Source organism: Megalopta genalis, unplaced genomic scaffold (genome assembly GCF_051020955.1).
Source record: "Megalopta genalis isolate 19385.01 unplaced genomic scaffold, iyMegGena1_principal scaffold0023, whole genome shotgun sequence".
NCBI lineage: Eukaryota > Metazoa > Arthropoda > Insecta > Hymenoptera > Halictidae > Megalopta > Megalopta genalis.
Window position 1 is genome coordinate 1,076,340 of NW_027476093.1, and position 6,000 is coordinate 1,082,339.

Consider the following 6,000-nt stretch of genomic DNA (forward strand, 5'->3'; position numbering starts at 1 on the left):
CACACCATTGCCGCAAGACAACGTCTACGAGTTAGTTGCAGTTCGTTTGCACAAGGTCAGCTCTTCTCGCAACAGCGACGATTCCAAGGGCGCTGACAGGCGTTTCCAGCGTTTCCGGTTTCGCGACTGTTACTATGTATGTATATATATATATATATGCTCGATATTAACGACTCGCCGGATAATATGTACGGGCAAGGAAACGGCAGCTGTACTTCCTAGACCACGGAAGAGCTCGCCGATACCCGAGCCGCGTTCAAGGTCCATTATAATTGCGTCCGAGTTAATCGTAATGCGGCGAAACCCGTTTACATCGTTAGCCCGTAAATAGCTCGGCAAGCGAGGGAACGGGTGCACGGATGGCACTGGGGGGTTAATCGTCGTTTACCTTCGTTGCTAGCCCCCCACGTGTCACCTGGTTTCCAAGAGAAAAACCAACAGATACGTCTGTCGATGGCTTGTTCCGTTGCGACGCCGATGAAGTCGTCAACTTGCTAAACTTTTCTTTCGAATCTTCTTCTTCTTCTTCTTTCGAATTTCTTATATGGAGAGAGAGAGAGGGGGAGAGAGAGAGAGAGAGAGAGAGAGAGAGAGAGAGAGAGAGGGAGGGAGGGAGAGAGAGAGAGAGAGTGAGAGAGAGAGAGAGAGAGAGAGAGAGAGAGAGAGAGAGAGAGAGCAGAAGATCGAATGTCCTTCGCGCTGATCCCGTGTTAGACGAATCCTGTAATTGGACGGAGAAATTAAAATTGCGGATAACATTAACACTAGATTTAGAGAACCCTCGAAGCTTTTCTTTTTTTTTAATTTTGCTATTATTTAGAATGAAAATAGAAAGTACAGTAAAAAAAAGTACATTAAAAGTACATACACTAAGAGACGTAAAAATTACTTCTTTTAGGTTGAAATTCCTGTGAAACTAATAATATTGTCACGAACTTTATATATATATATTTTTTATATTTATATTATATTATATTATATTATATTATATTATATTATATTATATTATATTATATTATATTATATTATATTATATTATATTATATTATACTATATTATATTATATTATATTATATTATATTATATTATTTATATTAATATATTCATAGCAACGTCAATCGATTTCGCCTTTTTAAGCAAACCATACATTCAACCATTGTTTAAAATTTTTTAAATTCCTTAAAAAGCACGACATATATTCTTCAACGTTAGATACAGTACTTGACAAGTTTCATGTATCCAAAGTAACATGTAATAACTAAATGTTATATTTACATGTAATAACTACATGTAAATATAATGTATAATATATTGTATATGCAATAAAAATTTTGTAATGTAATATATTACAAAATATATTGCTGATGAGCCCATAGGTGGTGTTTCACAGCTTAACAAATAAAAAAGAAACCTTGCATTCTTGAATATTGTCACAATTCATCTAGTACAGTAAGAATAATTACAGTATTTCTCAGTTGTTTCAAGTAGGTAATTTTGTAATATAATATATTACAAAATGTATTACTGTTAACCCCATAGGGTGTTTCACAGCTTAATAAATAAAAAAGATACATTGTATTCTTGAATATTGTCACAATTAATCTAGTACAGTAAGAATAATCACAGTATTTCTCAGTTGTTTCAAGTAGGTAATTTTGTAACATAATATATTACAAAATATATTGCTGATAACCCCGCAGGGGGTTTCACAACTTAATAAATAAAAAAACCTTGCATTCTTGAATGTTGTCACAATTAATCTAGTACGTAAGAATAACTATAGTATTTCTCAGTTGTTTCAAGTAGGTAATTTTGTAACATAATATATTACAAAATATATTGCTGTTAATATATTATTATTATTATTATTATTATTATTATATCAGTATTATTACTAATATTATTGTACTAATATTATTATTTTTGATATATTATTATTAGTATTATTACTAATATAATTATACTAATATTATTTTTAATGTATTATTATTATTATTATTACTACTAATATTATTACATTAATATAATTATTTTCAACAATAAGCCCGTAGTGGATGTTTCACAGCTTACTAAATAATAACGAAAAAGACTGAGTCCGTAATACTTGTCTCTGCGAGTGTTCAACGACACGATAAAGCCGCTTTGGAATTTCTTGCGCGATTAATCGACGATGTTCTAGCCAAAGAGAAAAAAAAACTTTGGCCCGGTAGAACCGAATCGATAGTATCTCTCGAGGGCTTCCCGTCGACCGAGTCGTATCCGATTGCCGTCACATATTGACGCCTCCACTTTATTCAATTGCTCATCCAACACACAAGACCTCCCCCCCCCTCACGCCTCGACACTTTGGCTCGGGGTTCAAACATGTTTTTTCGCTTTGCTCATTTCCGGGCGGAAAACGCGCCGCGTCCTCCACGGTTCCGGCCCGTGGATCGCGCGTCGTGTGTCTTGTCGACGGGGACGTTTAGTCTCTGACCCGTGCCACGTGGGGGGAGGGGGTGAAACCGCTCGGGGAAAACGGGACGAGGAGAGACAAAAAAAAGGAAATAGAGAAAAAAAAAGGAAAGAGGACGGAGGAATCAATCTGACCGGAGGGTGAACGACCATCGTGCTCCGGTAATTTTTCCCTCATCAGGCATCGTTCCGGGATTTTATTGATAATTAAAAGTCACCGGGCTGTGTGATTGGAATTAATGGTCAAATGGTCAAATCTGCCTGGAGGGAAAAACCGTTCTGTAAAAGAGTTGCCTTCGTTCGCCGGCTCGGACGTTCCTGAAAATTCTCCGTCCGCGTGTCTGCAAATAAATATAGATAATAATATAAATAATAATAAATAAATATATATAACAAAAATATAGATAGCAATAAAAAAATGAATATATATAACAAAAATAAATGTAGATAGTAATATAAATAATAATAAATAAATATATATAACAAAAATATAGATAGCAATAAAAAAAATGAATATATATAACAAAAATAAATGTAGATAGTAATATAAATAATAATAAATAAATATAGAAAATAATATAAATAATAATGAATAAATATAGATAACAATATAAATAATAATGAATAAATATAGATAACAATATAAATAATAATGAATAAATATAGATAACAATATAAATAATAATAAATATATAATAATATAAATAATAATAATTAAGTATAGAGAATAATATAAATAATAATGAATAAATATAGATAGCAATATAAATAATAATAAATATATAATAATATAAATAATAATAAATAAAAATATGTAACAAAAATAAATATACAATAATATAAATAACATATAAATAAATATGTGTTCAACGTGTTAATTTTGAATTACATTCGATGCTTACATATCGCTCGCTTTTCACGTCGTTTCACGCATTATTAGATCACAGTGTCCGAATTCTAATTCGGCGAAACCGAAGCCGAGTTCGCATCGACGTCGAAATTTCGGTCGGACCCGGCTTATAAACCGATGGAAGAGCTTACGGGACGCGGGTAATGGTTATGGAAGCTCTTTTTCTCCGTCAGATTTGCGGTGGTCGGTATAACCGACTATAGACGAAAGTATATAACAATTCCGGGGGCATAACCGTAGGAAAACTACGAAGGTATAAACGCAGCGAGCCGCGCGCTCCCGGAAATGGAGAGAGAGAGAGAGAGCCAAAGTGGAGACGATATCGAGGGAACTAGGAAAGAAGCGCGCGATCGCCGCGGCGCGGCGTAAAGTGCCGCACGGCGAACGCCCGGGACCATATGGAATTGTTTATGAACCATGCAACTTTATTTTCTTCCTCTCCCTCGCATCGCCCCGTTCGTTCGTTCCTCTCGATATTTCTCTCTCTCTCTCTCTCTCTCTCTCTCTCTCTCTCCTTTGTCGCTCCTTGGACAGCGTTATTGCCGCGTGACGCGGTCGATCCTGCGTTAACCTTGTATCATGTGTCTACCGTATTCTGTTCTACCGTGAAACTACCCCTCTCCACCCTTCCTCAAACCGTTAACAATAATTTTGCAGGCGCTGTAAAAAGCGCCGATAATTAAGATTTTTTAATACGATGAACAATTTAATGATATAAATTCCGACTACGAAATACGTATGAATTCGACGAATATTAAACATATTATATAATATTAAATAAATAAATATATATATATATATATATATATAATATATATATTTATTAAATTATAATTTATTCGTTTCTTCCTATTCCATCAGGTTTCATTGATTAAATTGTTTCGACGTCGTGGCAATTTTTTGGATAGGATAATATTAATAGGATAATATTAATAGTATATATATATATATATATATATATATATATATATATATATATATACTATTAACATTTTTCTCGAAATTTTTACGTAATATTATTATAATTCTTAGGATAGAATAATAATAGGATAATATTAACAGGATAATAATAATAATAATAATAATAATAATAAAAAGATAATAATAATAAGATAATTAAAATTTGATAATATTAATGGGATAATATTAATAGTATATATATATACTATTAATATTATCCTATTAATATTATCCTATTAATATTATCCCATTAATATTATCAAATTTTAATTATCTTATTATTATTATCTTTTTATTATTATTATTATTATTATTATCCTATTATCATTATTATCCTGTTAATATTATCCTATTATTATTCTATCCTAAGAATTATAATAATATTACGTAAAAATTTCGAGAAAAATCAGGAAATATGCAAAAATATCTTATTAATCAAATATTGTTATTTAAAATATTATTATTTAAATTAATATTATTTAATTAACTATTAATCAAATATCTTAATTAACGATTACGCGATAACGTTGAATCGAAAAGCTTACATTGGACTCTCTCTCTCTGCTCTAAAAATTAAACGCAAACTTTCAACAAAAACTTGAATCCCTGCGCCGAGATTCCGTGCACCCTCACCCGTCAAATATTTTATTTAATGAAGCTCTAATATAAATATCGAAGATTAATCGAGCCATAATGCGCTCGTTCCCGGATGATAAACTACCCCTCGGACCGATAACAGCCGAGTCACTGTCCATCAATATTATGTGCATATTCCTCCTCCCGCCCCTCGGTGTTTCGAAAGTCGAACTCACTTTGGCCTGACAGGAATGAATTTGACGAGGAAAGTAAGTTATCTACTTTCCTTCGTTTCCCGGCGTCCCTTCGTCGTCGTCGTCGTCGCCGCCGAAATACGATTACGTCGAGCCCCGGGCTCATTAACCCGCTATCATTCATTCTTTCGAATCGTTATCGACTCTTTCGAATCCGAACGGAAAATTGATAACCGATAATAATTCCCGTTCTGTTTTCCTCCGCCGGCGAATCTCGTTGTCTCATTCTCAAACGAACTTCCACGTTCTAACAGCACTTCTCCGCGATTCGAATAAAGTATGCTGGGAACTATAATTGCTACGACACGACAGCATTATTACGGAGCAACGCTAATCGGAAATCTGATTGAATGTGGCGCCTTCAATCTTCCTTCAAAGATGCTAATATTTCGCATCTTTTGTTCGATTTTATAATATCAATAGTATAATAGTATAATATTAATAAGATAATATTAATAGTATAATATTAATGGGATAATATTAATGGGATAATATTAATATATAGGATAATATTAGTGGAATAATAACAATAGGATAATATTAATAGGATAATAAGAATAGGGTAATAGTAATAGGATAATAATAATAGGATAAACCTTAGAACACAATAGATCTTCCAACTCGTAATTAACAAAATGTACGCCTAACGAAGAACCGCGAGATGTTTCAATCATCCGAACAATTACTAGTCGCGTTCACCTTTTCTCTCGGTTCGTCACGATTTTTCGCAGGACGCCTTTACGCCTATAAAAATTGTTTCAGCGAATCGAAGTTGCGTAAGTTACACGATCGATCCCCTAGCATTATACATAGTTACAAGCTTCGGCGGCTGGTGGTCAGTAACCT